An 11521-nucleotide genomic window follows, 5' to 3' on the forward strand; every position below is an offset into this window, starting at 1 on the left:
CTGCAGCAGCCGCTTTCCGTCACTGAATGATAGGAGAAAGAAAATAACTTAACTAGCTTTGTGTCTAGTTATGATGGAATAATTATGGAATTTGGAGACAGTACTGGATGGTAAATCTGGGTTCCATCACATCTAAACTGGGTAACTTAAAATAAATTACTTCTTTTCATCTGTAAAATGAGAATACTTATATTTTCCTTGCAGGATACTATGAGAATTACATAAAATAATTTATATAAAGCTTATAAAAACACATGAGGGACTTCAACAAGTGTTGATACCCTTCACCACTACTCATGCACACCAGGTCATGCATATTTCTTTGATTTTGTGGGTAAAAAGAAATATTAATACACACTGTAAATTGATGGAGTAATGCATGGTAGCTAGTAAGTTTTAAACTACCTGAAATACCACCATATTAAAGATTTAAAACTCATTTTTAAATTGCTGTGAAAGGGCACATGGGAAATGCAGAAACTAGAGTTGCAAGGCTATACTGCAAATTCAGCACATAAAGGAGAGTAATTATTTACAGCCAATTCAAGTCATAAATAATGTCTTTAAGGAGTGGTAAATGGAGAAAGAATTGTGGATAAAGGTTGTACTGCAGAAACACAGAATAAAGTTGGGGTAGTCATATCATATCAATAATTTTTAAAATAACATAGACAACCTCTGAGACTACAAAAAAAATAAAAAATAAAAAAACCCTTGGACAGAAAAGAGATAGTCTTAGAAGAGTATTGATGGAGAAGGGGCAGGCTACTTGGCAGTGCTATTTATCCAGAGCCTGAAAATGGAAAGCCTAACTAAATAAGGTCTGCCAGCATCAGGGAGAAGAAAGACTCTATAGAAAACCAATAAATTCATCATTGCAATTCTCAGAAGTAATACATTCTGGCATAAATATGTTCTGGATTTCATATTATTTCCTCCCCCTCCCCTCCCCTCCCCCATTTAAAATGCAATTATGAGCTGCTCTGTAGATGGTGGTGGTGGGGAGATATATAAGAAATGTGTTTCTGTGTAATCACATCTGCATAAAAATATTTTGTATTACTTTATATTTTAGACCAGTTTTAGGTCTACAGCAAAATTGAGAGGAAGGTGCAGAGATCTCCTATATACCCTTGCATAGCCTCCCCCATTGTCAACATCCCCAACCAGAGTGGTACACTTGTTACAATTAATGAACCTACATTGACACATCATAATCACTGAAAGTCCATAGTTAACATTACTGTTTACTTTTGGTGTTGTACATTCAATGGGTTTAGGCAAATTATAAAAATGTGGATCCACTATTATAACGTAGAGTATTTTCACTGCTCTAAATATGCTCTGTGCTCTGTCTATTGATCCCTCCCTCCTACCTCCCCTAGGAACTACTGATCTTTATATTGTCTCCATAGTTTTGCCTTTTCTAGAATGTCATATAATTGGACTTATGCAGTATATAGCCTTCTAGATTGGCTTCTTTCACTTAGTAATATGGACTTAAGTTTCCATCATGGCTTTTCGTAGCTTGGTAATTCATTCTTTTTCAGCACTGAAGAGTATTTCATTGTCTGGATGTACTATAGTTTATTTATCCACTCATCTGTTGAAGAACATTTAACTGTTTCCAAGCTTTGGCAATTATCAATGAAACTGTTATAAACATTCAAGTGCAGATATTTTTGAGGATGTAAGTTTTTAACTCCTTTGGGTAAATATCAAGAAGTATAATAGCTGGATCATGTGGTAAGAGTATGTTCGGTTTTGTAAGAAACTGCCAAACTGTCTTCCAAATGACTGCACCATTTTGCATTCCCACCAGCAATGACATTTCCCATTGCTCCACATCCTCACCAGCATTTGGTGTTAAAGGTGTTTAAATTTGGGCCATTCTAACAGGTGGGTAGTGGTATCTCATTGTTCTTTTAATTTGCATTTCTCTGATGACACACAATGTGAAACATCTCTTCATATGTTTATTTGCCATCTGTTTATCTTCTTTGGTGATGTCTGTTAAGGTCTTCGGCCCATTTTTTAAACTAGGTTGTTTCCTTATTGTTGAGTTTTAAGAGTTCTTTGTGTTTCCTTATTGTTGAGTTTTAAGAGTTCATTTGGAGTCAATTTTAGATAAAAACCTTTTTTATTATAAGTGTCTTCTGAAAATACTGTCTTCCACTCTGTGGCTTGTCTTCTCACTTTCTTGAGATTATCTTTCATAGGGTAGACGCTTTTAATTTTAATGACATCCAGCTTATCAATTATCTCTTTCGTGCATCATGTCTTTGGTGTTATATCTAAAAAGTCATCACTATACTATAGGTCATCTAGGTTTTCTCTCGAGTAATTTTCAAGGAGTTTTACACTTTTGCATTTTAAATTTAGGTCTATAATCCATTTGGAGTTAATTTTTGTGAAGGGTGTAAAGTCTGTTCCTAGATTCGTTTTTTTCTTGTGGATATCTGGTTGCTCCAGCACCATTTGCTGAAAAAGATAGTCTTTGCTCCATTGTATTGCCTTTTCTCCTTTGTCAAAGATCAATTAACTGTATTTATGAGAGTCTATTTTTGGATCCTTCATTCTGTTCCATTGATCTGTTTGTCTTTTCTTTCACCAATAATATACTATCTGATTACTGTAGCTTCATACTAATCAATGGATTACTTTAAAGTTCATTTCTCCTTTAATATCATGTTGCCTATCCTAGTGCATATATATTTTTAATTAAAAGTACTGTACAGGTGTACTTCAAATATGTTGCATGTTTTGTTCCAGACCATCACAAAGTGAATACTGCAATAAAGCAAGTCACACAAAATTTTTGATTTCCCAGTGCATATAAAAGTTATGTTTACACTTTAATATAGTCTAAGTGTACAATAGCATATTATGTCTAAAAATATGTACATACTCTAATTAAAAAATACTTTTGTTAAAAAATGCTAAGCATCATCTGAGTCTGTTGGAAAAATAGTACCTATAGATTTCAATGCAGAGTTGCCACCAACTTTCAACTTGTAAAAAAAAATGCAGTATTTGGGAAGCACAATAAAGTGAAAGTGTAATAAAATGAGGTATGCCTGTATCACCTTCTCTTATCTCTCCAAGCGCTCATGTTGAAAGACTTAGAGAGAAATACGAGGAGACATTACAGAGAGACATAAAGGAAGTTTATAGGAACTTATCCTTCATGTCCCATCAGTTCTTTCATAAATATAAACTTTTTATCGAGTATAACAGTCATCTAGAGAAGCGTACAAATTATAAGTCATACAGCTTAATGAATTCAGACAAAGTGAACATACCCATCTAACCAGCACGCTGATATAAAAACAGAGAACCCCAGAAGCCTCTCTGGGAGCCCTGCCTGTCACTACTCCTGCTAAGGGTAGTTACTATCCTGACTTTCAAACACCATAGGCTAGTTTCTCCTTCTTTTTAACTTAAAAAATACAATCATACAATATGCATTCTTATGCTTGCTTCTTGTACTTAAGACTATCTTTGTAAAATTTATCCATGTCATAGCTTGTACTCGTAGTTCATTCATTCTTATTGCCGTAGAGTTATTCCAATTTTTTTATCCATTAGACTGTTGCTGGACATTGAGTAGTTCTAGTTGGGAGCTATTACAAATAGGGCTGTTATAAAGATTTTAATGATATCTTTTAGTGAACATAGGTACAGATGTCTATTGGGAACATGCCTAGGATTGGAATTCCTGGATCATAGGTATGTTCAGCTTTAGTTAAAATTCTGCCAACATTTCATGCTCAGGAGCAGTGTATGAGAGTTCTAACAGTTCTACATTCTAGCCAGCACTTAATATTGTGTCTTTTCCATCTTAGCCATTGTAGTGGGCGCCATAAATATTATGTTTAAAAATAATATTATCGAGAAAATGTACTCTAAATATTAAAATAATATTATTGATCACTGTTTATGGTAAGCCTAGACACCGGCATTTTAAACATGAACTTCAGTTGCTTTTGATGCAGTTTATCAGAATACAACAGTTGGAGAAACACTGTTCTAATTCTTTCTGAAGCAACTGCTTCTTGAATGTGAGACCTAATGTTTGAGTAAAAACTATGTGTTTTCAGGATGTTAAATTCTCTCTGAACAAAATTCGGTGGTAGTCAACCTTTGTTTTGCAACAGCACAATTTTTGTCCAGTTACATACTGAAAAAATCTTAAATGACCTAAAGAGAGGCATTTAATGATATGCCACTTAGTCCTACCCTAGACTTCACATTGTTTATCATTTATCAATGTGTTGGGTGAGTACATATGCTAATGAGCAAAATTGTAGGTTTATCAGTTATCTAATACTGCCTAACTAAGCACTCCAACTCTTACTGGCTTATATTTCTCACAATTCTCTGGGTTGGTGGAGTGATTCCTTTGTTGGTCTTTCATAGGCTCAGACCATGTTGGAATTGATCTTGAGGATTGGTCGGGCTGTGCTCATCTGGGACAGCTCCACATTTCTCTCCAGGTCATCCTTCGTCCTCAAAGAAGATAGACTGGCCTTCTCACAGGGAGGCAGCAATGTTCCAAGAAAGAGAAAGCAAAAGCTACAGGGCCTCTTGAGGCTCAGGTTCTTCTACTACATTTGTTAGTCAAAGCAAGTCACAAGTTCAGTCCACAGTCAAGGGTTGGGAAAATAAATTACACCTCTTGATAGGAAAACTGCAAAATTGTATGGCTATGATCTTCAGTCTACTACAGTGGATGAGAGTCTGAATGTGCTAGCACAAAATGAGAGCTAACTAAATATTAATATTTTTGTAAGTATTATAATTACTACTAAAAATCATTAAATGTATATTAAAGAAGTCAGTGGTTTCTTAATTATATTTCCTAGCATCAGTAAGGCCTTTAATGAACATCTGCCCAATGTCTGGCACATATGTTTATTAAAAGTAAGCTACTAATATTACCATAAACTCCTAACTAAAATTCCTAGTAGTCAGTCATCTGAACTGGCATGGTGCCCTTTCTCTCCCTACCCATTGTCAAGGCCATTACATTGTAAAAACTCTTTATTTAGCAACTGTTCTAGTACATCAGGAAATCTCCAGTTTTCATTTTCTATTTATTTTTCAACCCTGTATTCCCTGCCTGCTATCTTTAGTTACAATCTCGCTGCTTCAAATTGATTTTGTCTTCAGCATCTAGCCTTTTGAGATATGATGCTTTATCTTTTTCTTCGATTCCTGACCCCTTGTCCACTTTTAACCACATCTTGTTGGCTAACCCTCATTTCTACTCTTAAGATGGGGGCCAGCCCACTCTACTCTTGAACTTGACCTCAGTCTCCAGATCCTCCACCTGGCTCAGGGTTCAGAGTCAGCTACTTGCCAAGAATGGCTGCTCAGACTCCATTTCTCCATGAGGTCATGTTATCGACACACTCTTGGGACCCACTACACAGCTGCAGAGAAAGCATACACACACACATGGCCCAAAATCCCATAAATGAGCAAGCTATGACTTCACCCAAGAAAACCAACCTTTATTGGAAGATATTCATGTGAATATATGTGGTAGAATATAAATCAAATAATATTTTTAACAAAAAGCAAGTTTCAAATTTCTGATGTTTTTATTTATTCCTTCAGAAGTACTTGATTTAGATAGTCTGTAATGAGACAAAAGGAAGTAATCATAAGTCAAGGTTAATTTGACCCAAATGGGGAGTAATGTTCTGTGACATAGAATAGCACAGGAGAAGAGTTTAAGAAGATGTCCCTTACTACTGTGTGAAGATTGGAGAAGAGGAGCCATAATTCCAGTTATTGTCCCATTTTTGGCACACTTGGATAGGGAATTGGTAAAAATAAATATATCTGAAAATAAGAAGGAAGAAGCAATAGAACTTGATGACAAACTGTACATCAGTGACAAAGTAGAGAAATAAGATAAAAACGGCCAAAGTTTACAATTTATGTCACTATTAGAAATAATGAAAAAGTTGGGAAAAGAGACAATGAGGGAACAAAGTTCTGCTTTTGGTAATAAAGTGAAAGTGTCCTTTAGGAAGGAAGAATATGAGGTGAAAGAAAATGAGGGGCCAGACTAATAAAAAATCGATCTAGGAATCTGCTCTGTTACAGATGAAATAAGATTGTAAACACATATTTCATAGTTTAAACAAATACATTAAGACTGACACAGAAGAATGCAAACTTTAGGATGCAAACTTCTCCTCTCCATAGTTATGTCCTAGAAAGTCCCAATCAGATCTAAATTTGGAGAAAAAACTATAAATGCAAATATAGCATTTATATTAAATTGAAAGAAAAGCAAACCACTGGAATAGAGCTAATCAAAAGTGGTATCATTCCTTCTACAATGTATTCAAAATATTTGAAATGATATTAACAGAAAATTAAATGTGGAATTGGCCATTAATCAATCTAACACTCATTCTGACTCCTCTTTGCCAATCTTAACTTGCTAGACACAGGCAACCAGTTTTGCTTTCAATATCCAGCATAGCAAAGCCTCTATCATACTTATCCTTCACCTATTCATTCCCAGATATTGGGATTGATATTTGTCATAGTTTGTTCAGGTTTCCATAACAGAATACCACAAACTGAGTGGTTTATAAACAACAGAAATTTCTTTCTCACACTTCTGGAAGCTAGGAAGTTGAAGATCAGGGTGCTGGCAGATTCGATGACCGGTGTGGGACCACTTCCTAGTTCATAGACAGCATCTTCTCCCTGTGCCCTCACATGGCAGTGGGGCAAGGGAGCCCTCTGGAGTTTCTTTTATAAGGACACTAATTCCATTCATCTCCCAAAGCCCCTCGCCTCCAAATACCCTTACATTAGTCATTAGGTTTCAACATACAAATTTTGGAGGGCTACAAATATTGAGTCTTACAGCAACACCACTATATAGAAGCTAGGCATGGAAGGAACTTCACCTCATGTGACTGAGAGAAAATGGCGCTCACCACAATGTTACCTTTGCATAAGACAAGTAGGCATATTTAAATTAGTTTTTCATATTCAAAAGAACAAATGCCTTCCTTTTTTACTTCTTTATCTACAATTACGAACTATAAGTAGAGTCTCAAAGTCTTGCAAATAAAGCAAAAAAAAATGAAAATGTATTTAGCATATAAATTAGACATTACAGTAGGACAGGCCTCAGAGTTTAGGAGACTGAAGCTCCACATTGGGAAGCTGAAAATCACAGCATTTTCCAGAGCACACATGTGCATGTGCTATGTTTTAGTCCTGGTTTCCATGTACTCATGTAAAGATCCCAGTCACACACTTTACCCATGAGGGAAGCACAAATGGTCCAGGGTGGACACAAGAATGAGTTGGATCCCCAGGTAGCCAGAGAGTTCTCAGGTCCTCCTGTGGAGCACTGGTGTAGAGTCTCACTACAGTCCAGCCAGTTGCTCAGCCTTCTCTGCTTTTTATCACCATCCTCAAAAGAACCGTGGAATTGAACATTACTCTCATAGGAGCTCCCATGTGACATGAGTCAGAAATATGAAAATACATTTCATGCATTGAAAATTGACCATATTCTAAATATGGAAATAGGCCATATTTAGGATAAGCAATCTAGTCTTGTACTTCTCAAATTATCCTGTAGAAAACAACCAATTCAGGAGGCCTTTGGCTGGATTTTTGTTTTGTTTTTCTAATTATTTGCAGATCAATACTTTTATAAACTTCAATAAAAATGAATTACTAAAACAGATTACATCCTTATGTGCCACTGCAACATCAAATTTCTTTACAAGTTTCTAAATATTCATTTTCTAGACTTATAACTACCCAGTAACAGTCCCCAGACCACTCTAATAGCCTAAAGATGTATGGCTAATAGAAGCAGGGGGAGATGACTGTGACATGGCACAGCCAGGACATGCTCAACGTTTTGGCCAGGAGATATATATCCACTCTGGATACCAAAAAGGTGGCCTCAGTGGCACAAATGTAAAGATAGTCAAGTGTTAATAGCATGTTATAGCATGTCAGAGCAACTTTCTCTGAAGAAGTCTATGTTCTAGCTAGGACTACAAACTACAAACTCCTGCACAGTCTGTGCGTTGTGCTTTTTTTTCCAATCATAACATTTCCATACCATTCCTTCAAGTCATAAAAATAATGAATTCAACAAAACATTCACCCTATTTTTATATCTCGATCAACATTTAAAGCCCCTAAACAAGATCTACAAAATACTTCTAACCTTTCTCTAATTTTAGTGTTTAGTTCTCATCCAGAAATTAGCACAACAGTTACTATATTTGTACATTAAATCAGCCAGTTGCTTTACACACCTGGAGATGAAAGAACTGATCAATACATAGTTTCTAGTAGAGCAAATTCAGTTCTAGGAAATCAATAGTTTAAAATGTTTCAACTACCATTTAAAATACCACCTTGGGTAGTAAACAGAATGCTGAGACTCCACTTGTCACACATCAACCAGAAAAGAGGCATAAATCCATATTCAGAAATATGTATAATCATTGGCTGTGCACAGATCATTATTTGTCGGACGTTTATCTAACTTGAGGTAAATACCAGGTCTTTTCTTTGGCCTCAAAAGCTAGCAAGACCATCAAAACTATTGCAAGGCTTTCATACTGAGCCAGGTCTCCCTTCCTCTAGGCCACCGGTTCTCACGTGGAAGAAATTTTGCCTACAGGAAACATTAAGCAATGTCTGAAGAAATTTTAGTTGTCAACAAGACACTACTGGCACCAAGTGGGTAGAGGCCAGGGAAACTGCTAAACATCCTGCAATGCACAGAACAGTCCACACAATTGAGAATTTGCCAGCCCCAAATGTCAACAGTGCTGATGCTAAGAATCTGTGTTCTAGATTGTGCTCAGCCATGCTCCTGAGAACATGGGCTCTCCTCACTGGGTCAAAGTGTAGCTGTGCTGTACTGGAGCTGGCTTGTACCAGCTCGTGAGAACCAATTGTGTGTGTATCTTCCTGTCTCCATTTTCAAGGACATCATGTTGGTAACCTGAAACAGGTTGCCATTGGAGTATTTACATACTGAAAATCAGCAAATGCTACAACTTAGGGCCTTTTTTTTTTTTCCAGAGAGCTAACTGTTAAATATTTATCAGTACATCGCTGGATGCATCCATTCCCAGTAGGAGTAATGTAGCCTAGTAGACTAATTTTTGCTCTACTTGTGGTCTCTTACTTCTTGGGCTAAAGAAGCAGTCATTAGTAAAGTGCCACTGATGACACAGGCTGACCAACGGTGTGTTATCCAGCCAGAGTTTCTCAGTTTCTCCAGTTAACGTGAAAGGTAACTTCCATAGAGAACAGTATGATTGTCTAAAGCCCTCACATCACGTAAACACACACACATGCGCGTGCGCACACACATGCACGTGCGCGCACACACACACACGTTTTCTCACTAATGTAATAATCATCAGAATTTACATAGAAGGGAAGGCTTTGACCTTCCCCAGGTAGGAGCAGCGTACCTCTATTAGCATAAGCAATGGCAGATATCCATTCCCTCACCCTTGTGTGGCTCATGGAGCTTGTAAGGCACTTCAACACAAGGATGTGTGAGCGGCAGTTTCCAGAGGGGCCTCTACAAAGTTTTATTCATTCTCAAAAAAGAACATGCCTATGTCCCCTCTTTTTGTGGAGTGCAGATGTGATGCTTAAAGCAGCCACATTATACAGGGGTGAGGGGACAAATTTAAGGACCCTGAAGCTGTCAGAGTCAAAAAAACAGGAAAAGCCTGGTTGGATGGTCCACTGATTTAGCCAAGCCAGGACCTGCCTACTTTCTGTTTTCTTGATACATAGCTAACACATTTTCTTTGTTTAATGCTCTTCCCATTAGGTTTTCTATTACTTGAAGCCAAAAGCTTCTTGACTACCCCAACTCCTCAAATACATTTACACTATTTTCTTGATATTAAAAAAGGCACGTACTCTATTACATATTAGTACCACGTTGCTGCGTTGTTTAAGTTTTTTATCACTATTCGAAGTTATAAATGCCTTCTGAATATAAGTAAGGGATAAAAATAAAACCTACAACACAAGATTAGCAAACTTCTATTATGCCAGTCCTCAACATGAATTGGGGCTTCTGGGGCAAACTTTTGCATGGTGTTTTTGAAGAGAGAATGAATCAGCTTGGGAAAGCCAGCTATACTTTCCTATTATATCCAATGTTCTTTGAAAAACTCTACAAAGATGGTAGAATGTAATACACAGCCATAACTTGTTTTATCATACTTTGCTTTATTGCACTTTGCAGATACTGAATTTTTTACAAATTGAATGTTCGTGGCAACTTTGTATTGAGAAAGTCTTTCAGTGCCGTTTTTCCAACAGCGCTTGCTCACTTTCTGTCTCTGTGTCACATTTTGGTAATTCTCGCAATATTTCAAACTTTATTATTATTATATTTGTTGTGGTGATCTGTGACCTCTGATGTTACTGTTGTAATTGTTTTGGGTGCCACAAACCGTGCCCACATAAGACAGCAAACTTAACTGATAAACACTGTATGTGTTCCGACTGCTCCACTGATCAACCGTTCCCCCATCTCTCTTCCTCTCCTCGGGCCTCTCAATTCCCTGAGACACAACAATATTGCAATTAGGCCAATTAATAACCTTAGGATAGTCTTTAAACGTTCAAGTGAAGAAAGAATCACATTTAGCACTTCAAATCAAAAGCTAGAAAGGATTAAGCTTCGTGAGGAAGGCATGTCAAAAGCCCAAAAAGGCCAAAAGCTTGGTCTCTTGTACCAGTTCATCAAGTTGTATATGCTAAGAAAAGGTTCTTGAAGGAAAATGAAAGTGCTACTCAAGTAAACACATAAATTATAAGGAAGCCAAACAGCCTTATTGCTGATATGAAGAAAGTGTTAGGGGTCTGGACAGAAGATCAAACCAGCCTCAACAATCCCATAAACCAAAGCCTAACTGAGAGCGAGGCTCTAACTCTCTTCAATTTTATTGAGTCTGACAGAGATAAAGAAGCTGCAGAAGAAAAGTCTGAAGCTAGCAGAGGTTTAAGGAAAAAAGCTATCAGTATAATACAAAAAGTGCAAGGTGAAACCCCAAGTGCTAATATAGAAGCTGCAGCAAGTTATCCAGAAAATCTAGCTAAGATAATTAATGAAGGGGCTACACTAAACAACAGATTCTTAGTGCAGATGAAACAGCCTTGCATTTGGAAGACGTTATCTAGGACTTTCACAGCTATAGAGAGGTCAATGCCATAACATTCCCCAAAAGATATGTCCATGCCTTAATCCTCGAAGCCTGTGAATGTTACCTTACCTGGAAAAAGGAGTCTTTGAAGATGTAATTAAGTTAAAGACCTTGAGATGAGTTTATTCTGGATTATCTAGCTGGCCCTAAATCCAATCACAGTATCCTTATAACAGACACATGGAGAGGAAGAGAAGGCAATGTGATCACAGCAGGGAGATTAGAGTAATACAGCCATAAACCAAGGAAACCAAGGAGTGCCTGGAGCC

Source organism: Pteropus alecto, unplaced genomic scaffold (assembly GCF_000325575.1).
Source record: "Pteropus alecto unplaced genomic scaffold, ASM32557v1 scaffold24, whole genome shotgun sequence".
Taxonomy (NCBI): domain Eukaryota; kingdom Metazoa; phylum Chordata; class Mammalia; order Chiroptera; family Pteropodidae; genus Pteropus; species Pteropus alecto.